General features: G+C 45.0%; 1 long non-coding RNA gene across 1 annotated transcript in view; it reads right to left on the minus strand.

Annotated features, from left to right (window-relative positions):
* The window catches only part of LOC132421100 (uncharacterized), a 93,735-nt gene that overhangs the window by 16,736 nt on the left and 54,637 nt on the right, over positions 1-22,362 (minus strand). Inside the window, exon 2 of the long non-coding RNA XR_009518499.1 lies at positions 769-888. This is a non-coding gene — a long non-coding RNA (uncharacterized lncRNA). The remainder of the gene's footprint in view (positions 1-768; positions 889-22,362) is intronic.

A 22,362-nucleotide genomic window follows, 5' to 3' on the forward strand; every position in this document is an offset into this window, starting at 1 on the left:
CGGGTCCTTAGGTAGTCAGTGCATTGACATCTTATTGAATAAAATGGGGACAAGTCTAAGAGGCGGGGCAGCAAGAGTGCACTCAGACAGAATTCAAAAAGGTTCTAAAAGGAAGGAGCGGGGACCTGGAACAAGAGGGAGGCATTAGAGCAAACTCCAACTCAACAAGTCAGACTGCCTGCTGACACCTCTACTTCTGGACTCAGAGGCTCAAAATACATAGTGAGAGTCCATAGAAATCCACCTGGAAGGCCAGCTTTCAAATGTCAGGGGATGTGTTCCTAGCGAGTTCGAATTCCATTAGTGATTTTGTAGACAGAGCCAATCCTAAGCAAAGTCTGCTTGAGTCTGTGTCCCCAGTGCTCTAGTGACTCTCTGGTCCTGGGACTCCATTGTTCTCCAAGTCCCCACGCAGGCTTAAGGACCATCAGCTTCAGGACCCCTGAACACCTCTTTCCATGGGAAACCCTCACTCCTCCCTCAAGCTCCCTCCTTCACCACTGTGTTTATATCCTCTTGGAGCACATTTCCTGTTTTACCACATATCATGCCTAGGGAGCCCACCAACCTATATATCCTTTGGCAGAACCAAGTCTTCAGCCCCTTTATGTTCTTCTGCAGTTCCCTGAAGATGGTGATGCTCAATAAAAGTTTGCAAAATTTATTTAAATCATGAAAATATGGCCAACATATCATACAAACGAATTGTCTCTAATAGAATTCCAATCTGTGTGACACCTGAGTATAGTAAAGAAAAACTTTTTGTACCTAGAAGTCTTTTCTTGTGGGACTCATCAGCTTCTGCAGACATGCGTAAACTTGTAAGCATTCTTTGAAGGGTACTTGAGGGACGTAAACCACCAAGGAACTGAAATCACTCTTTGCTCCCTGGAACATAAAATATAAACAATAAAGAATTTTCTCTTTTACACTGAAATTTGACATTTTATGATTCATAATCGTAAATCACAGTGCAGTATTCTTTGTCTTCTCCCAACAGTAACTTGAATTTTCAGTAATTCATAAAAATTTTCATCTTCCAGACTACCAAAATTATTACTAATTGTTTATTTTTAGATAGTTAACTTTTTTAGACAATAAGCCCTTGTAGATCAACTTTGTCTACCATTATTTTTGTAAGAGATCTTTATTGGAGTATAATTGCTTCACAATACCATGTTAGTTTCTGTTGCACAACAAAGTGAATCAGCCATATGCATACACACGTCCCCATAACCCCTCCCTCTTGAGTCTCCCTCCAAACTTCGCTATCCCACCCTTCTAGGTCATTGCAAAGCACTGAGCTTATCTCTCTGTGATATGCTGCTGCTTCCCACCAGCCAACTATTTTACATTCGGTAGTGTATATATGTCGATGCTACTCTCACTTCGCCCCAGCTTTGCCCTCCCAACCCATGTCATCAAGTCCATTCTCTATGTCTACCTCTTTGTTCCTGCCCTGAAACTAGGTTCATCAGTACCTCTTTTTTTTTTTTTGATTCCATATATATGCATTAGCATATGGTATTTGTTTTTCTCTTTCTGACTTACTTCAGTCTGCATGACAGATTCTAAGTCCAACCACCTCACTACAAATAACTCAATCTCGTTTCTTTTCATGGCTGAGTAGTATTCCATTGTATCTACATACCACATCTTTTGTATCCATCTGTCTGTCAATGGGCATTTAGGTTGTTTCCATGGCCTGGCTATTGTAAATAGTGATGCAATGAACATTGTGGTGTATGTCTCTTTTTGATTTATGGTTTTCTCAGGGTATATCCCAGGAGTGGGACTGCTGGGTCATATGGTAGTTTATTTTTATTTTTATTTTTTATTTATTTTTAGTTTTTTAAGGAACCTCCATACTGTTTTCCATAGTGGTTGTATCAATTTACATTCCCACCAACAGTGTAGGAGGGTTCCGTTTTCATCACACCCTTTCCAGCATTTATTGTTTCTAGCTTTTTTGATGATGGCCATTCTGACTGGTATGAGGTGATACCTCATCATAGTTTTGATTTGCATTTCTCTAATCATTAGTGATGTTGAGCATCTTTTCATGTGCCTGTTGGCCATCTGTATGTCTTCCTTGGTGAAATGTCTGTTTAGGTCTTCTGCCCATTTTTTAACTGGATTGTTTGTTTTTTTGATATTGAGTACCATGAGCTTTTTGTATATTTTGGAGATTAATCCTTTGTCCGTTGTTTCATTTGCAAATATTTTCTCCCATTCTGAGGGTTGTCTTTTTGTCTTGTTTATGGTTTCCTTTGCTGTGCAAAAGCTTTTAAGTTTAATTAAGTCCCATTTGTTTATTTTTGCTCTTATTTCCATTTCTCTAGGAGGTGGGTCAAAAAAGATCTTGCTGTGGTTTATGTCAAAGAGTGTTTTTCCTCTAAAAGTTTTATAGTGTCTGGTCTTACATTTAAGTCTTTAATCCATTTGGAGTTTACTTTTGTGTATGGTGTTAGGGAGTGTTCTAATTTCATTCTTTTATATGTAGCTGTTCAGTTTCCCCAGCACCACTTATTGAAGAGGCTGTCTCTTCTCCATTGTATGTTCTTGCCTCCTCTGTCATAAATTAGCTGCCCATATGTGCGTGGGTTTACCTCTGGGCATTCTATCCTGTACCATTGATCTATATTTCTGTTTTTGTGCCAGTACCATATTGTCTTGATTACTGTAGCTTTCTGGTATAGTTTGAAGTCAGGTAGCCTAATTCCTCCAACTCCGCTTTTCTTTCTCCAGATTGCTTTGGCTATTCGGGGTCTTTTGTGTTTCCATATGAATTGTAAGATTTTTTGTTCTAATTCTGTGAAGACTGCCACTGTTAGTTTGATAGGGATTGCAGTGAACCTGTAGATTGCTTTGGGTAGTATAGTCATTGTCACAATATTGATTCTTCTAATCCAATAACATGGTATATTTCTCCATCTGTTTATGTCATCTTTGATTTCTTTCATCAGTGTTGTATACTTCTCTGAGTACAAGTCTTTTGCCTCCTTAGGCAGGTTTATTCCTAGACATTTTATTCTTTTTGTTGCAATGGTAAATGGGAGTGTTTCCTTAATTTCTCTTGCTGATTTTTCATTGTTCGTGTATAGGAAAGCAAGAGATTTCTGTGCATTAACTTTGTATCCTGCAACCTTACCAAATTCACTGATTAGTTCTAGTAGCTTTCTGGTGGCATCTTCAGGATTTTCTATATATAGTATCATGTCATCGGCAAATAGTGACAGTTTTACTTCTTCTTTTCCAATTGGTATTCTTTTTATTTCTTTTTCTTCTCTGACTGCTGTGGCTAGGACTTCCCAAACTATGCTGAATAAGAGTGGTGAGAGTGGATATACTTGTCTTGTTCCTGATCCTAGTGGAAATGCTTTCGGTTTTTCACCATTGAGTATGATGCTTGTAGTGGCTTTGTCATATATGGCCTTTATTATGTTGAGGTAGGTTCCCTCTATACCCATTTTCTGGAGAGTTTTTATCACAAATGGGTGTTGAATTTTGTCAAAGGCTTTTTCTGCACCTATTGAGATGATCATATGGTTTTTATTCCTTAATTTGTTCACGTGGTGTATCACATTGACTGATTTGCATACCTTGAAGAATCCTTGCATCCCTGGGATAAATCCCACTTGATCATGGTGTATGATCCTTTTAACATGCCGTTGGATTCTGTTTGCTAGTATTTTGTTCAGGATTTTTGCATCTATGCTCATCAGTGATATTAGTCTATAATTTTCTTTTCTTGTGATATCTTTTTCTGGTTTTGCTATCACGGTGATGGTGGCTTCGTAGAATGAATATGGAAGTGTTTCTCCCACTGCAATTTTTTGGAAGAGTTTGAGAATGATCAGTGTTAGCTGTTCTCTAAATGTTTGATAGAATTCACCTGTGAAGCCATCTGGTCCTGGACTTCTGTTGGAAGATTTTTAATTACAGTTTCAATTTCATTATTTGTGATAGGTCTGTTTATATTTTCTAATTCTTCCTGGTTCAGTCTTGAAAAATTGTGCCTTTCCAAGAATTTGTCCATTTCTTCATGGTTGTCCATTTTATTGGCATACAGTTGTTTGTAGTCTCTTATAATCCTTTGTATTTCTGCAGTGTCAGTTGTGATTTCTTGTTTTTCATTTCTAATTTTATTGATTTGCATCCTCTGCCTTTTTTTATTGATGAGTCTGGCTAAGGGTTTATCAATTTTGTTTATCTTCTCAAAGAACCAGCTTTTAGTTTTATTGATCTTTGCTACTGTTTTCTTCATTTCTATTTATTTCTGCCCTGATCTTTATGATTTCTATCCTTCTACTGGATAAAACTTTGGGTTTTCTTTGTTCTTCTTTCTTTAGTTGTTTTAAGTGTAGGGTTAGATTATTTGAGATGTTTCTTGTTTCTTGAGGTGAGATTGAATTGCTATAAACTTCCCTCATAGAACTGCTTTTGCTGCATCTCATAGGTTTTGGGTCTTCGCGTTTTCACTGTCATTTGTTTCTATGTATTTTTAAATTTCTTCTTTGATTTCTTGAGTGATCTCTTGGTTATTTAGTAACACACTGTTTAGCCTCCATGTATTTGTGGTTTTTACAGTTTTTTTCCTGTAATTGATTTCCAATCTCACAGTACTGTAGTCAGAAAAGATGCTTGATATGATTTCAGTTTTCTTAAAGTTTCCGAGGCTTGATTTGTGATCCAAGATGTGATCTATCCTGGAGAATGTTCCGTGTACACTTGAGAAGAAGGTATGTTCAGCCACTTTTGGGTGGAATAGGCTATAAATATCAATTAGATCTATCTGATATATTGTGTCATTTAAAGCTTGTGTTTCCTTATTTATTTTCTGTTTGGATGATCTGTCCATGGTGTAAGTGGGGTGTTAAAGTCCCCTACTATTATCGTGTTACTGTTGATTTCTCCTTTCATGGTGGTTAGCATTTGCCTTACGTATTGAGGTGCTCCTGTGTTGTGTGCATAAACATTTATAATTGTTATATCTTCTTCTTGGATTGATCCTTTGATCATTATGTATGTCCCTCCTTTTCTCTTGTAACAGTCTTTACTTTAAAGTGTATTTTATCTGATATGAGTATTGGTACTCCAGCTTTCTTTTGATTTCCATTTGCATGGAATATCTTTTTCCATCCCTTCACTTTCAGTCCATATATGTCTCTAGATCTGAAGTGGGTCTCTTGTAGACAGCATATATTTGGGTCTTGTTTTTGTATCCATTCAGCCAGTGTGTGTCTTTTGGTTGGGGCATTTAATCCATTTACATTCAAGGTTATTATCGTTATGTATGTTCCTATTACCATTTTCTTAATTGTTTTGGGTTTGTTTTTGTGGGTCTTTTTCTTCTCCTGTGTTTCCCGCTTAGAGAAGTTTCTTTAGCATTTGTTGTAGAGCTGGTTTGGTGCTGAATTCTCTTAGCTTTTGTTTGTCTGAAAAGCTTTTGAGTTCTCCATCAAATCTGAATGAGATCCTTGCTGGGTAGAGTAACCTTGGTTGCAGGTTTTTCCCCTTTCATCACTTTAAGTATATCCTGCCACTGCCTTCTGGCTGCAGAGTTTCTGCTGAAAAATCAGCTGATAACCTCATGGGGATTCCTTTGTATGTTATTTTTTGTTTTTCCATTGCTGCTTTTAATATTTTTTCTTTGAATTTAATTTTTGTTAGTTTGATTAATATGTGTCTTGATGTGTTTCTCCTAGGGTTTATCCTGTATGGGACTCCCTGTGCTTCCTGGACTTGGGTGACTATTTCCTTTCCCTGTTAGGGAAGTTTTCAACTATAATCTGTTCAAATATTTTCTCAGACCCTTTCTTTTTCTCTTCTTCTTCTGGAACCCCTATAATTCGAATGTTGGTGTGCTTAGTGTTGTCCCAGAGGTCTCTGAGATTGTCCTCAATTCTTTTCATTCTTTTTTCTTTATTCTGCTCCTTGGCAGTTATTTCCACCATTCTGTCTTCCAGCTCACCTATTCGTTCTTCTGCCTCCATTATTCTGTTATTGATTCCTTCTAGTGTATTTTTCATTTCAGTTATTGTGCTGTTCATCTCTGTTTGTGTGTTCTTTAGTTCCTCCAGATCTTTGTTAAAAATTTCTTGTATCTTCTCAATCTGCACTTCCATTCTATTTCCAAGATTCTGGATCATCTTTACTATCATTACTCTGAATTATTTTTCAGGTAGACTGCCTACTTCCTCTTCATTTATTTGGTCTTGTAGGTTTTTACCTTGCTCCTTCCCCTGTGACATATTTTTCTGACATCTCATTTTTTTTTTTTATAAGTGGGATTGAGTTCCTGTTTTACTGGTTGTTTAGCCTGAGGTTTCTAACACTGCAGTTTGTAGGCTATTGGGTAGAGCTTGGTCTTGGTGCTGAGATGAGGAACTCTGTGAGACCTCACTTTCATGAATATTCCCTGGGGTCTGAGGTTCTCTGTTAGTCCAGTGGTTCAGACTTGGAGCTCCCACCACAGGAGCCTCCGCCTGACCCCGGGCTCACGAATCAAGATCCCGCAAGCCGCGTGGGGTGGCAAAGAAAATAAAAGAAAACAAAGTAAAAAATAAAATTAGACTAGGAAACTAACAGATATGTTAGAAAGAATGTAAAGATAAAAATGTAGATGAATCAACAACTGGAAGGTACATCAGTACCACAATAGTAAGAGGAGGAGGGAAAAGAAAGAAAAAAAAAGGAAGGCCTTGGCTGTGGAGGGTGGGACCTAAGCAAGGGTGAGGTTTGGGCAGTGGGTGGGGCCAATCCTCAGGACCCACAGGGCTGGAAAAGGCCCTGGGGGCTCTGGGGGATGGGGCTTAGGCTCAAGGTACAGAATGGGCCCAGACGTGCCCCCCATCCCTGGTCTCAGAGGGCAGGGGACCTCACCTGGGAGCCCAGCAGGCTTCCTGGGCTCGAGTGGGCGAGGCAAACGCCCTCTGTTCCTCTCCTGCTCCTCCTGCAGGGCCCCCTGCCTGCCTCTCCTGATCTCCCCAGCCTCCCTCCTATGCCCTCAAGGACCCATGCGGCCTAGAGGGGGGTTTGGAGGGCGGGGGAACTGGCTTGGGAGCTCAGCAGGCTCCCTGGCCCACGTGGGCCAGGGGATCGCCCTCCACTCCTCTCCTGCTCTTCCCGGAGTGTCCCTCCCACCTGCCTCTCCTGGTCTCCCCAGCCTCAGGGGCACCAATCTTGTCTGGCCTCCACTTCTCCTCCCGCCTCAGTCCCCCTACATCCTACTGGTTCACTCTGGGGTTCCTCTCCTCTCCCTGGGGGTCAGAGTCCCCCACCAGCAGCCGGCAGGCACCCTAGCTGTTGGGAGACGCTAACTCTGCGTCTTCCCACACCGCCATCTTGACTCCGCCCCTACTTTATTACCTTTAGCATTGTGCCCTTTTGTACTCTCATGACTCCCATGTCAGTACAGAGTCCTAATCTGTTACCATTAAGTTATTATAGATGGTTTAAATTCATTTTCTTCAAGAAGCAAATTAGAGAAAATTATTTCTATTTGTCTGAACCTCAATAAATGCAAATTGACATATTCAAGCCAAAGAAGAGTTTTCCCCCCATTTGCTTCTTCTGCTTTATATATAAATGGGTTCTTGTTCATAATTAAGTTTTTTTGCTTTTTTTTTATTTTTGTTTTTGTTTTTTTGCGGTATGCGGGTCTCTCACTGTTGTGGCCTCTCCCATTGCGGAGCACAGGCTCTGGATGCGCAGGCTCAGAGGCCATGGCTCACAGGCCCAGCTGCTCCGTGGCATGTGGGATCCTCCCAGACTGGGGCACGAACCCGCATCCTCTGCATCGGCAGGCAGACTCTCAACCACTGCGCCACCAGGGAAGCCCCATAATTAAGTTTTAATACACGAACAAAATCTCTGCTTATATAAGCACAGAGATGGATGGATGGGTAGAGAGATAGATATAAATACATACAAGCATAAGAGAGTGAACATGTATTTGAATTTATATTATATGTTCATATTATATAAAGGCAAAATTCCAATCAATTTTGGAAATTTTCTTACAGGTGGTGAGATATGACTTAGACATGGAAGGACAAAAGGTTTACCAGAGGGAGATTACCCACCAAAGACAGAGGCTTACAGGAAGGGTTGTGGAGGGAAGAGTGATGAGCCTTGATGCATGAGTGAGTGATGACAAAGGGATACAGTGAGGGAAGTCAGGGCCAAACAGTGAGTTTTAGTCTTAATTATGTTGACTAAGATCATTAAAGATCAGTGCCAGTGAATCAGTAGGGATTCATTTATTGTAGGTATTATTTCATTCATTTTTCCAGCAGTTTCAGAAGAGATACTGTTTATATATAATGGCATATATTCAATTATGGATAAATATAATTTACTTGCAAACACAGAAATCCCTTATAGTTTAGTAGTAAATTATACTCATGACAATTATATTTGAGGAGAGAGAAAGAGAGAAGATCCCCCAGATACTCACATTGTAGGCTTAGATTCATTCTGTCAAAAGATATAGAAAGTAATATTACAGGATAAGCTATTTGAGAAGTGAACTTTTTTTTTGTATTGTTTTGTTTTGGTTTTGTACTGAAGTTTTCTCACAACAAAATAATGTATTTTCCCAGCACTCCACCATTTAAGAAGATAGTCCAAGGCCTCTGAACTCTAGAAATCAAAACTTATCTTGCCTGGGAGGAGTTAGATTTTATTTTTAAAATTGTGGGCTACCAAGATAAGAGAGGTCACTTGTCCAAAAGAGGAGAGTGCTGAGGACTGGAAGAGAGGGAACTGGCCCAACCCAGTCTTGACTCCTCAGGAATGAACGAGGCGAACAGGACGTGCAGGGACAGTTCTTTGTACAAGTGGTAGGGACATGCCCTCTGTCCCCAGGCAGCTCCTTGGAGACAGAATGACAGGCTGGACACCAAGCCTGCAGCTTTACAAGCTGTGACAAGGGTCCCTTCTGGCCAAGCCTGTGGTTGGGAGAAGACCTTAGCAAAGAGCTCTCTGCAGCTCTCCCAGTGCAGCTGGGAGATCAGGGACCAGGGCAGCAAAGGTACCAATGTAGCAGGCATTGCCATGGCAACAATTGTGTAGCTATAAGGATGCTGTGGTTGTAAGCAAAAAAAGCAATGGCAGTGATTAAAAAGGGCGTCTCACAGAACCAAAGAGAAAACTGAAAACCGAGGTCTCCAAAAGGACAGAAATCAGGGAAGTTCAGGGTATCAAGGTAACCAGTGATGTCCACTCTCCTCGGGGTTCCACTGTTGGGGTGATTTGGTTTCAACTATTTTCTGTCCAGGTATCAAGTACTCAGCTTCAATTCAAACTTTCAAAATCACACTCAATTCAAAATCGAGGGTGACTGGCTTGGTGGGGTGGCTGCCTTGCCCCCTTGGCCAAGGAAGGGCAGGGCACTTCGCTCACAATCCCCCCAGGTAGTATGCACACAACTAAGGGGGAGTGATTTCCCAAATGAACACGAGAGGCTGTTTGCTGAAACAAAGGAACAAACCGGCAAAAACACAGGTGTCTGCTACAGAAAGGGGCCCCTGGAGCTAAGGAAAAGCCCCTTCTAATTTCTCCCACAGCCACATAAGAGCCAGGGTATTTCCTCACCCACTGTCATACAGGGGTGCTTCCTAGTGATCATATTCACTTGTGATCTATGACAATAACGGCATCTTGAGCCATTTTTATCTCAGTTTAGAAAAATAAAGCAATGAGACATTTCTTGTGCCCAAGCGTAGTGGGGGGGGAATTCATTCTAGTACGTTCCAGCGTAGTTGTTGGTGATTTTCTACTTATTTTTCCACTTCCACTTTGTACCCTTCATTGAACCCCAGGAGGCTGACCTATGTAGGCTGTATGTGAGCCCCTTGCCCTGTGGTTTCTGGCTGGGTTGGCTCAATGAGGGGAAGAGGTTGGGGGGCAGGAAGAATTTGAGGTTAGGGTGTTTTCCCCCAGCCCCTCCCTGCTGGGTGCCACGGGGTGGCTGCTTCTCTGAACTGAAGGTCACAGCTCCAGCCAGGCAGCCTCACCTCACAATCCCTCTCCCCAGAGCTCGCAGCACTGCTCCCTCCTCTGGCCCCTTCATCTCACCAAAAGATGCTTAACAATTCCTTGTTGGGACCCCTATACCACTCGCCTCCACTTTATAAAAATCGCTTTAATTAACTCACCAGTTAGAGGAGTCCATCTGTTTCCTGCCTGGACCCTGCCTGATACACATAGTAAAAATGAATTCAAGTCGAGGAATCAAGGAAGCGAGAGCCAGCCCGACTCAACCAATCACATCCTGTTGTCAAGTACAAGAGCCAGCCTCTCCTTTGCCCAAGATTAAAAATGATCTGAGCAGCTGCAGCAGCAAGTTTATGTCTGTCAAAGAGCTCAGGAAAGACCAGAGGGCAGCTTTCAGTGCAGCCTGCTTTTCAGGAGAATGTGGAGCCAACCGTCACGGGAGCCCATGAAAAGCCCCGCTCTTTACCTCCCACCCAAGCAATACAAGTGCAATCAGCTCAACTGCCATTCTCACACTTGAAGAAGGGACAAGATGGCGCCTGGGTCTGGGCACCATGGCAACGTCACACTCTTCCTCACCAGATCACACAGGTGCCGTTGCCAGAGCCCATCCACACGCCATTGGCTGCTGTGGGTTGTGCCAGGGCAATCTCGGAAGGCTTGTGCCCCGGTTGCCATAGTGGAAGAGAGCGGCTAGACCACACACATTACATATGTGTGAGTGCGCACTGGTGCCAGTTAGCAGCATGTGTTGTTGATCCTATTTCAAAAGCGCCCGACAGTCAGCTGCACCAGGGGAGAGAAGGCTGCGCTGCCGATCAGAGGTAGACTAAGAGGCAGGATGCCATGCGGTGCTGTCGTTGGACAGAGCTGCAGCCTGTCCCAGGAATAGAACTGTGAGAACAAAAGTGATAGCAAAGGGAGGAGGGGCTTAGAGGTTTCGAGAATCACCTTCTGCCTCAAACGTGTTAGAAAGGCAGACTAGCCAACTGTCTGGTAGTTTTTCCTATGGACTGGGAAATAGATGCTGTGACTTGTCAGAGCTTTTGAAACCGGTGCTAATGTTACCTTCATGAAGGAAAGAGTTAAATCTCAAAACCCAAGATGACTAGGGGTCAAGGAGTGAGACATAGGTAGAACTGAACAGTATGCCAAAAGAAGACACTATGGAGAAGTTCAGAGATGGGAAGACCCTCTAAACTGACCTGGAGGACTTTCTCTTCCTGACACAAGCCAAGCAGTAAAGAAACACCCTTCCACCTCGTGTTCCGTGCTGCGAGCTGGCTCACTCAACACCCATTCCTGAGACTCAAATGTCAAAAACTATATTTCTCAGACTCTCCCGCATCCAAGCAAAGGGGGCTTGGACTTCAAGATATCTTTTGGGGGAGGGGGGAGGGAGACACAATTCAACCACAGCAGTCTTCTTTTTCCTTTGGAAAGGAGGACTGAAGTTCATTCCAGATTCTTGCTGTGGTGATGGCTGTGTAGTTTGGTGGTTGCTGAGTTAATTGAAAAATATTTCAACTTTCACTCAATAGAATGTGTCTAGCCTTCTCAATTTATCCTTTTGTTGCCTTTGAAACATCTCAGAGCTTCAATAACCACTATGGTATACAAGAACTCTATAATGCAAACTAAAAACACACTACATAGAGAAAATAAAGAAAAAGCAAATGAATCAAGGGATATGCTATGTACAAGGACTGTAGGATGTGATATTATAATTAAATGTTCTCCTAATATACGAGTTTAATGCAATCCCAATCGAAATGCCAGAATTTTTTTTTTAAGAAATTGACAAACTGATCCTAAAATTCATAAGAAAATACAAAAGGCCAGAAAAAGCAAAGGCAGATAGCTGGCAAAACATTATTTCTGGGTGTGTCTGTAAGGGTGTTTTTAGAAGAGATGAGCATTTGAATTGGCGGACTGAGGAAAGACCACCCTCCCCAGCATGCCTGGGTGGGCTTCATCCAATCTACTGAGTGTGTGAATAGAACAAAAAGGTGAAGGAAGGGCAAATTCATTGATTCTCTCTCTCTCTCTCTCTCTCCCTTTCTTTTCTTGAGGTGGGACATCTATCTTCTCCTGCCCTCGGACATCAGAGCTCCTGGTTCTCAGGCTTTCAGACTCGCACTGAATTATGCCACTGGCTTTCCTGGATCTCCAGCTTACAGATGGCAGATCATGGAAACTCTCAACCTTCATAATCATATGAGACAATTCCTATAAGAAATCTCCTCCTATATATCTATATCTGTATATCCATACATCTCTCTCTCTACCTATCTATCTATGGGGCGGGAACAGGGGGGAGAGAGAGATACAGATACACACTATTGGTTCTGTTAGGTGAGGTCCTTTAATAGGACACATTCCCCAGGTTGTAGGATTGTAGATGGGCAAGTCCTGAAGCTGGGGTAGGTACCTATTAGTATGGGTCCGTAAAAGGTTGCAAGTTAGTTCTAAGGCTTGGAGGTAAGAGCCCAGAGGAGGAGGTTTCACGGTAGAAAAGGGAATAAGAAGAGTATGTGAGTTCAAAGGGACTGAGGTATGAGGGGCCATCAGAGCAGCCTGGAGTCGGAAAAGGGCATAGGGAAGGAGCTCTAGCCAGCTCTGACTGGGTTCAAAGGCAAACGTGGTGAGTTGTCTTTTTGAGAGAAGAGTGAGCCTTTTCCATTTTACCTGCAATTGCGGATGTCAGGCTGTATGTAGTTTGTATTTAACATCGAAAGCTCGAGACACCTGTTGGGTAATTTGAGAGGTGAAAGCTGGGTGGTATTTTTGTCTCAAGACCCCCAGGGCGATCCCTCTTCATTCATGGGTGTACAGTAAGAGGGGCTTATCTAAGTTTGGGAGGGCCAGGGCAGGGGCAGAGGTGAGGGCTGTCAGGAGTGAGGCAAAGGCTGACTGGAGAGAGGAGTTCCATTCCAGGGGCTCGTCTTCGGGTCCTCAGAGGGCCACATACAGAGGTTTTGCTGTAAGGTCATAGTGGGGATCCAGATGCAAAAGGAACCAGTGAGGCCCAGCAAGGCCCTTAATTCCTTTTTGTTATGGGGCGGAAGGAGAACGGCTATAAGCTCTTTGTGCTGAGTAGTGATTGTTCACTGTCCTGGGGACAAGACAAATCCTAGACATTTGGCTGTGACCTGATTAATCTGTGCTTTGGAAGGAGAGACTCAGTAGCCTCGTAGAGCCAAGTCAGTGACGGGGGCTATGGTTTGGGGAAGGGAGGCTTTGTGGTCCGGGCTGCCGGGAGGAGGTCATCAGCCTATTGAATAAGAGTGCTGCCCGGAAGTGACAGGGTGGATAAATCAGAGGCTAGGGCTTGACCCAAGAGGTGCGGGCTATCCCTAAATCGCTGGGGGAGGGAGGTCCTGGTGAGATGTTGAGAGTGGTAGGTGTCAGGGTCCATCCACGTAAGAGCAAATATGCCTTGAGAACCTCGGGAGAGAAGGATAGTGAGGAAAGCACCTTTTAGATCGAGGACTATGAAGACCTGGGTGCTAGGAGGAACTGAACTGAGGATGGTATAGGCATTTGGGATTACAGGGTGGCTAGGGACCAGAGCCTCATTGGTTATGCGCACGTCCTGTACTAGACGCTAGGGGACGTCTGCCTTCTTAACAGGTAGAATAGCGGGGCTTCCCTGGTGGCGCAGTTGTTAAAAATCCGCCTGCCAATGCAGGGGACATGGATTCGAGTTCTGGTCCGGGAAGATCCCACATGCTGCAGAGCAACTAAGCCCGTGCGCCACAACTACTGAGCCCACGCGCCACAACTACTGAAGCCTGCGCGCCACAAACACTGAAGCCTGCATGCCTAGAGCCCGTGCTCCGCAACAAGAGAAGCCACTGCAATGAGAAGCCCATGCCCTGCAACAAAGAGTAGTCCCCGCTCGCCACAACTAGAGAAAGTCCACTCACAGCAACGAAGACCCAATGCAGCCATAATTAATTAATTAATTGATTGATTGATTGAGGGCCCCAAGGAGTTTTCATTTATGTGGATTTTATCTATTTATATTTTCCATAAGAGAACTTAAAACTGAGATTTTTTAAATAGCCACTTATTAATTTATTTAAAATAATAACATTTCCATCACCCAAATGACTCTGTTTTTCAATCCAAAAACATAATAAACATTCCTGGGTTGTTGCAAAGACTCACTAGGAAATTCGTGTGAAATGCCTTCTACTTAGCCACGCCAGCTATTGCTATTATTATACCCATCCGTCGTGTAGATGAGGAGATAGGGTAGAGAGGTTAAACAATTTGCCCAGGGTCACAATGATAGAAAGTGACAGGCAGGCTTTGAACCCAAGTCTTAACCACAAGGCACATTAGGTGTTTTCAGCCCCTGCTCTTTTTCTGTATCATCAGGTGCAAATATGAAGTCAAGAGAAAGCAGCCAAGTAGGATGCGATTTAGAGAGCACCCTTGTGGAAGGGAGATTGCTAGCACCTCCCGTAATGTTAAGAGAACATGACAAATACACTATTGTTACATTTTAAGATCCACGCCCCCCCCACACACAAAGGCTACAATTACACTTAAATATTTACACTTAAATCTTAGCGTGCTAAACTGTAAAAGATCTGAGACATGGTAGTAACACCACACTACAGAGACCCTCGGGAACTGCCGTATACATCAGAGTCACCCACACGTGGCTTCCAAATGAGATGCTTAAAAACAGTTCTGCATCCTTTCTACTTTCCTGCTTCTCCTTCAACACCCAGTACCTTTCCCCTGGGGCCACCAAGAGCCTAGCAGAGCCCGCAGAGGCCACAGCAGGGCCAGTGTGGGTCTCGCACGCGGGTAGCACAACACATGGGAATCCCTATCCTTTCCATGGCAACAAAGGGTGGCCTCTCACACCCATGGTCTGTCCCCCCAGTCCCCAGGCTCCTTCTCACCCTCTCCCCTGGTTCCCCTCCCATCTTCCTGGCCTTCCGTGGACACTCACAGAGTTTTAACTTTGTATCTTCGGACCCCAAGTCTCTATCTGCTGCCTCAACCTCCCCACGAGCTTTGGACACACACACCCAACAGACATTTCTCCCCTGGCTGTCCCACTCGACCCTGGCTGTGCCCAGAACAGGTCTCTCACAAACCACTCAGTTACGCGTGAGACATTTACCTCTTCCATTCCTTTCAAACCATTCCAGACGCATGAGACCATCTTCTAGCTCAGGACGCCTTCCCGCCCATGCACGAGCACGGTAGTCTCCTCACTCCCCAGCCCCACCCCGCCTCCGATCATTTCTTTATTTAATGAATTCCTTGTGGGTTCCCACTATATGCCAGGTACAAGGCTCAGTGGAAAAGGGCTTACAATCTTGTCCATGTTCAATTCGCCATCCATGTTGCAAGTGGCACTGGGTGTGCAAGCCGTGCAAAGTCAACTTATACGTTGGTTTCCTCTTTTGTAAAATGGAGGACAGTAATTCCTAACTCTTAAGGTTAGGAATTCCAGAATTAAGTCTGTAAAGCACTTAGCATATTCTATAAATATAGCACATAGTAAGTACTCATTAAATAGCTATTATCATCATTACTAATGGCCCCTTAAATCCCTTAAACAACATGTCGTCACCAACAGAAAGTATTCTAAGCTGCCGAGAAGGGCACTCAAGATCTCCCCTCGTGTCTTCAGCCCTGTCACCTCATTCTACGTCTGCCATTAATTCAAGCCCCGCCCAACTGTGTGGCTCTATAAACCACTCGCTCTTCCTGGAGTCCTCATCTCGCCTTTTCCTTTCATGTTCCTCTTCCAGGAAGCCTTTCCCCATGCCCTAGCTGCTCTTCCTGTGTGACATGGACCCTGCACACACAGGTCCAGCTGCAACACGGTGAAAAGAGGAACGCACAGCCCACCCAGACTGTCCAGTTGGTAAAGAGGTACTGTTGTATGACCACCAAGTAGCCCCGCCTGACCCTCCTGAGGTCCCTCTCCCCACACGGCCTCCTCAGATGGAGTGGGGCTGGACAGTGGCAAGGGAGATGACCAGCCTGACGACAACGATGGCATCCTGCTAGGGGCCCCTATGGCCCCTGAGGAGGTAGCCACCCACTGGCATCCAGGGCTCCATCAGCATCACCTCCCCCTGTCCGACCTGGGAACGGGAGCTTCCTCAGGATACCTGCCAGGCCGATACACATTTGGACCCCCATGCCCCCATCCATGGCTGCCCATGTCACGCTCTCCGATCACTTAGCGTGTCACACTGAAGTTGCCTGCTTGCCCTCCGCCTGTAACCACAGGTGAGGCCAGGAGAAGGAAACGTTAATTCACCTTCACAGCCCGGCACCAAGCCCAGATGGGTGCGTCGGCAGTCGTGGTCGAAACGCACAGTTATCTGCAAATTAGCCAAGCTCTCGTCCTCAATTCCGGTAAGGCGTTGGCTGCAGAGAGCCCAGAGGCAGATGAGGGGCTGGGACGCTCAGCTGTGAGCTTCTCCCACGTCCCCTTCTGAAGCCACAAGACACATCCAGCAGGGCTGACAGCTGCTTCCAGTCAACTGCCTTCGAGAGGGGCCACACCTGCAGCCAGGCCGCTGCCCCGAAGAGGCCGAGCACATCCCAGACCCTAAAGAGCAAAAGAAGCCGCCCTCTGGGACCGAGCAGCCTCTATCCCATCCAACTTAAATAACGCTGCCTCCAGGCTCGCGGGCACTCCAGTTTAATAGCTCAGCCTACCATCTTAGGTATAGATGGAGCGATCTGCCGCTTTCAACTTAGCTTCCGATGCTCACCATTAAGTCATCAAATCTTTCCCTGCCAAAACTCATGTACCTTGATGCTGGAAGATTCCTTGTTTGATTATCTCCGGTAAACAGTTGATTTTCCCCAAAGTCGGCAGTCAGCCAATGACCTGCCCTCCGGCCTAGGGGATCAGCTGCTCTATCTCCTCACTCATGATGCCATTCGGAGCGCCCTGTCACCTGCCGAGGCCCCTATTCCCCTGCCAGGTCTGATGCCGGCAACAGGTGACCGTCAGTGGAACACTGGGGGCGAGTGTTACAGACAAGTTGTCTGCTATTCTCCCAGGTTCTGCTGTAGCACAGCAGAGGGTAAAGGGCTTTGGGGCCAGGCCGACCAGAGTTCAAATGCCAGCCCCACTGTGTATCATCTGTGTGACCTCAGGCGAGTTACTTATCCTCTCTGAATTCCAGTTTCTGCTTCTACAGAAACGGGGCTAACCATCCTCATCACTGGTGTGAGGATTACATGAGATAGCATATGTATAAAGTGCCTGGCACTTAAGAGGCTTTAGATAAATGCTAGTTCCCTTGCCATCCCTTCCCCTCAGCTAGAATGGTACTAACTGGTGTCATTAACACTGTATTTTGTGAACCTCTAAGAAAGTTAGAGCTGGAAGAAAACTTACGTGAGGGACTCTGGTGCAAGCTGCTTCACTTACAAACGAAGATGAGGCCGAGGTGAACCCCCTCCAAAAACATGGAGGAATATACGGCTGTGCCACCTCTCCCCCTCCCTCTGGACCACACAGGGCCCTAGCACCCCAGTAGAGCTGGAAACCCTTCCCATCCACCAGAGAGAGATTCTGCTTGGGGCCTCAGCACTGGCACACATGGTTGCATAGGCCGTGCACTGCACAATTAACAGAGTGCGTTCATAACAAAAAAATGAAGTGGCACCCCCTGGGATTCTGAAACATGGATCCCTGGACTTCGCTACTAGGACAGTAGGAAGGTCTTGTAGAATGCTTATGTCTCTATGGTGCTCTTGGGCCCTGGAGCCAAGCTGTTAACACACTCAAGCTACCTTGCTAGAGCATCAGAGGCAATGCGGAAAGAGGCCCCAGCACCCAGCCATCCAAGGTGGGCCTGTGACAGACCAGCCCTCCCCTAGCTGGCCCTCCAGCTGACCACAGACACATGAGTGAGTCCAGATGAGACCAGAACTGTCCAGCTAAGCCCAGCCCAAGTTGCCAACCTACAAAATGATGAGCTACATAAATGATTATTATTTCAAGTCAGTAAGTTTTAAGGTAGTTTGTTATGCAGCAAAAGCTGATACAGGTGCACGCTAGACTTGGCAAAGGATTCCTGAAAAGAAAGAGAAAGAAACTAGAGAGCCTATAATCTAGTTGAGAAGAAAGACTTTTGCCTACAAAGAAACCCAGTGAGTTACAGCTAAGAGTCAAATGAGAGACAAGTTCTCAGGGAGGAGGAAACTTTAACCCTCCTTGAGAAACATCACTTAATCAACCCAGCAGACACTTGTCATGTGTTCCGCGGGGCCAGGTGCTACGTCATGCGAGCTCCATGTATGGTACTCTCCTATCTCTGCATCTCCTATGGCAGGGCTGGGTTGCTGTCCGCACTTGCAGATGAGGTTAGGGAACTTGCCCAAATCTACACAGGTAGAAAGTGGCCGAGCCACAATTTGAATCCAGGCAGTCTCTCTGCAGAACACAGCCTGCATCAGATAGTCTTCCTAAATTCACAGGCAATAATATATGCAAAATCCAACATGCAAATTCGAGGGCCATCTTGTGCCCTGCCTGTCAGCTGTGAGATACATCCCCATAGGAGCAGCCCTGTAATTCCACATTGAATACTTTATACTCACCTCATTCTTCCTGCGTATGAGAGCAGATGCCCGAAGGAATAATTTTTCCCATTTATTGCACAAGTTTTGGGGGTGGCAGGTAAGAAGAGGCACAGAATGGGAGCTCAGTGTCTGGTGGTGATGACTGGGGGGAAAGGACGTCCCTCCCCTCCTGTGAGGCTTCTGTCATCCAGGGGAGCCAGATGGAAAGAGGAAGATGGGAACATAAATGCAAGAGGGAAGGGGCAAGCACTAGGATGCCTACATGTTAGCATTTAGATTAAAATGGACAAGGAAATAATGCCAGACTCTTCCCTTTATAAATCTCTGAACTAACAGAACTCTTTTCATGCATATTAACTTTAATCTGTGAACATGAGTAGATCTGGATTCTACTTTGCCCATGCTCTGCAGAAAAGACAATTTCACCTCTTTGTACCTATAAATAGAAAGGGTGAATCTAATTTACTCATATAACTCTTGGGAGTTTTGGGGTATGTTGATGAGACTGTTTGAAACGTGCTTAAAGATTCTCAAGAATGGGAGACCCTAAATGTACTAGCAGGTAGTATATATCGGGCAGTCAGAAGCACCAGGCCCTGTGCTAATTGCTCCTCCTGCATTTTATCAGTTGATCCTCTTAAGGCTATGAAGGAAGGATTATCTGTTTCCTCATTTTAAAGAGGAGGAAATTGGGATTTATTGAGAACAAACAATTTATCTGAAGTCACACAGCTGGTAGGTGACAGAGGCAGGATTTGAATGCCGGCAATTTGGTGTCACAGCCCACCCTTTCAGCCACTCTGCAACACTGACTTAACTTAAACATGTGACATCAAGCTAGAAGGACATGGGTTTTCAATGATTCAAAAAACACACGCTGAACGGGTAGAGAGAATAAAGAGATGTTCACTCAAAGACATTGTGCAGACCAAAAATATTCGCAGGCTAAACTCAGGGTTCCTAGCTTGAGATAAAGCTATTAAAGGGAAGTTGGATACACTGGAAACATAATCCTAAACTACTGAGGAATACATGCAGTAGAAATTTAAAACCCAGGTTAATTAGTATTGGATTTAGCTACAAGTAAAAGAAAACTTTTATAGTGGCTTAAACTAGGTCACAAGTTTATTTCTCTCTTATATAAATGTAGGTACTTAAGTCTCAGTGCTCTACTCATCTCTACAAGTGTCTTCCATTGGGGCCAAAATGGCTGCTCTAGCTCTAGGCATCACATCTGCATTCCAGGAGGAAGGGGAAAAGGAAAAAAGGCACACTCCTTCCCTTGAAAGGCACTTCCTGGAAGTTGCACATATCACTTCCATTTACATCCCATTGGCCAGGACTTAGTCACATGGCCATACCCATTCGCAAAGGAGGCTGGGTAATGTAGTCTCAATTCCAAGAGCTCACATGCCAACCACAAATGGCAGATTGGATAAAGGGAGGAAGGGTGTTGGTAGTACAACAAGCACCATCTCTTGCAAATAAGGACCTTTAAGATTAGGTCACTTCTCTCCTGCCTTTGACCTCCCATCAATCCCCTGTCAACACACACCCCCTCCATTTCAGCTGTGTTGAACTACCTGCATTTCCCAAGCACACCAAACCTCCATACTCAGTCCTCTTCTCTCTGCTGGGCTGAGCCTCTCTGTTTCTCTTTCCAGCTCCATCCCCTGTGGGAGCTCTATGACCCTCTCCTTCCCCTCCCAGCACCACTGCATCCTGTCCTTTCCTCTCACCTGGCTCTCAGTGCAATGTGTTATCACCAGCTGTTTACTCACCTGCCCCCTCTACTAGGCTGCAAGTACCTCCAGGCAGGTCCTGGGTCTTAGTCCCTCCCCCTGGAGCCCCCTCTCAACCCCTGCCTTTCACTGGCTGGTGTTCAAAAATTACATGATTATCAAAACTCTTTGCACTTCCCTGCACCACTGTCAGAAGTCAAGCGACGAGGCACTGGGGCCTGGACGTAGTCGGGTGTGTCTGTCTTTATTTAAAAAAAAAAATTGCGGGGAAAAAACATTTGAGTGACTCTAATAAAGAAATACACTGAGGGGACTTCCCTGGCAGTCCAGTGGTTAAGACTCCACGCTCCCACTGCAGGAAGCACATGTTCGATCCCTGGTCGGGAAACTAAGATCCCACATGCCGCATGGCGAGGCCAAAAAAAAAAAAAGAAAAATACACTGAAGGCTCCTGCATCACGTCTTCATCCACTTCATTCCTCTTGCCCTGAAGGAATAATTTCCATCAATTTCTTTTCCTTTCCAGTGTTTCTTTATGATATGTAAGCAAATATAAATATATGTTACTTTCCTCCATTTCTTATGCAGAAGTTAATGCTGTTTGGCTTCTTTCTCTCGTCCACTGAATCACATACCTAGAAACCTTACCATGTTGATAAAAAGAGCACATCCTGGTCCCTCTTTATATGGCATAGGGTCCCACTGTGAAGGTGTGGCATTGTTTTTTTAATGAGTTTTCTCTTTGTGCTTACAAACAATGCTGAGATGTTATTTCATATACAGGGCAGTGAACTTACAAATTCCAAAAGTGGGAATTCCGCATGAAGAGGCCAATGTATTTGTCATTTTGTACCTATTATGGCATGGCATTCCTAAACTTAAAACAAAACCTAAAAAAGCCAAGTCTGAAGAAGGGTATCTTTTGCACATTGAAAAACAAAATCATCTTTTCAAAATAACTAATAATAAAAATTTTAAAAGAGCAACAAAGAATCATCTTTTCTAAGGAAATAGACCATGAAAATAGGGCAAATGATCTCAGTAACACTGGAATGTTTTGTCACGTTCACAGTGAACCAGGGGAAGCACTAGGTGTGAAAAATCACTCTGGCTTAGCTCTTTTTACAGACACAGTGCATCTGAACCCAGTGATTTTCTTGGCATTTAGAGAAAGGCCATTTCTGTTGGGGGTTTGTGCTACTACAAAGCTCTTGATGGAGCTGTAGACAAATGACAAATGCCCTGCACTGGAGGCACTCTCTTGGAAGCAAGCAGTGTGGCCGCACACGCCACTCTGGGAGCTTTGAAAACATCGCAGCACATCAAACTGCCCGGCCATCTGTGGTTTCCTGTCCATGGGTAGGGAGAGGCAGGAGCTGCCTTTCTGGATAGCAAACGTGCCAGGGCCAGGCCGTGACCATATCCATCTGCATCCGTCTAACAGATGCCCTTCCAAGAACTCAGGGTTCCTGCCTCCTGTCTGAATAAACACAGAAGTCAGAGCTCAAACATGCCCCGCCCCCCAACAAAAGCTGGTCTTCAGGGAGATTATACACTTAGCAGCATGTCCAAGGTCACAGAGACCAGACCTGAACAGGCGTAGAGGACGAGGAAGACGTGAGGAGTGTCGGTGCCTTCAGCCCCGCCACCAACGAGCCTTCAACCATCCTGCTTGCGCAGGGGGCGATGAGGTGCCCCGCGCCCCAGCACAATTTGCGGCTGGGCCAGGACACGCGTGACAGTGGGGACACACGGTCCAAACCCTGGGGCCTGGGACAGCAGGGCGAGTGGACGCCCCCTCCAGTGGGCTTATCAGTGATTCTGGAGTCACGTGTGTCTGCCAGGGGGATTTGGGGCAGACTCCACAACAGACCAAGTTATGGAGAAAGTAGCTCTTGTCTTCAGGGTCCCTGAACCACCCCTGGTACAGACCTCCCTTTGCAGGGTCCCCACTGTCATCTCCCACCTGGGCTGTGGTCAGAGCCTCCCAGCTGACCTACGGTTTACGCTTCCATCTATCCTGAACGCGGTG

The sequence above is a fragment of the Delphinus delphis genome, chromosome 2 (assembly GCF_949987515.2).
Source record: "Delphinus delphis chromosome 2, mDelDel1.2, whole genome shotgun sequence".
Lineage (NCBI taxonomy): Eukaryota > Metazoa > Chordata > Mammalia > Artiodactyla > Delphinidae > Delphinus > Delphinus delphis.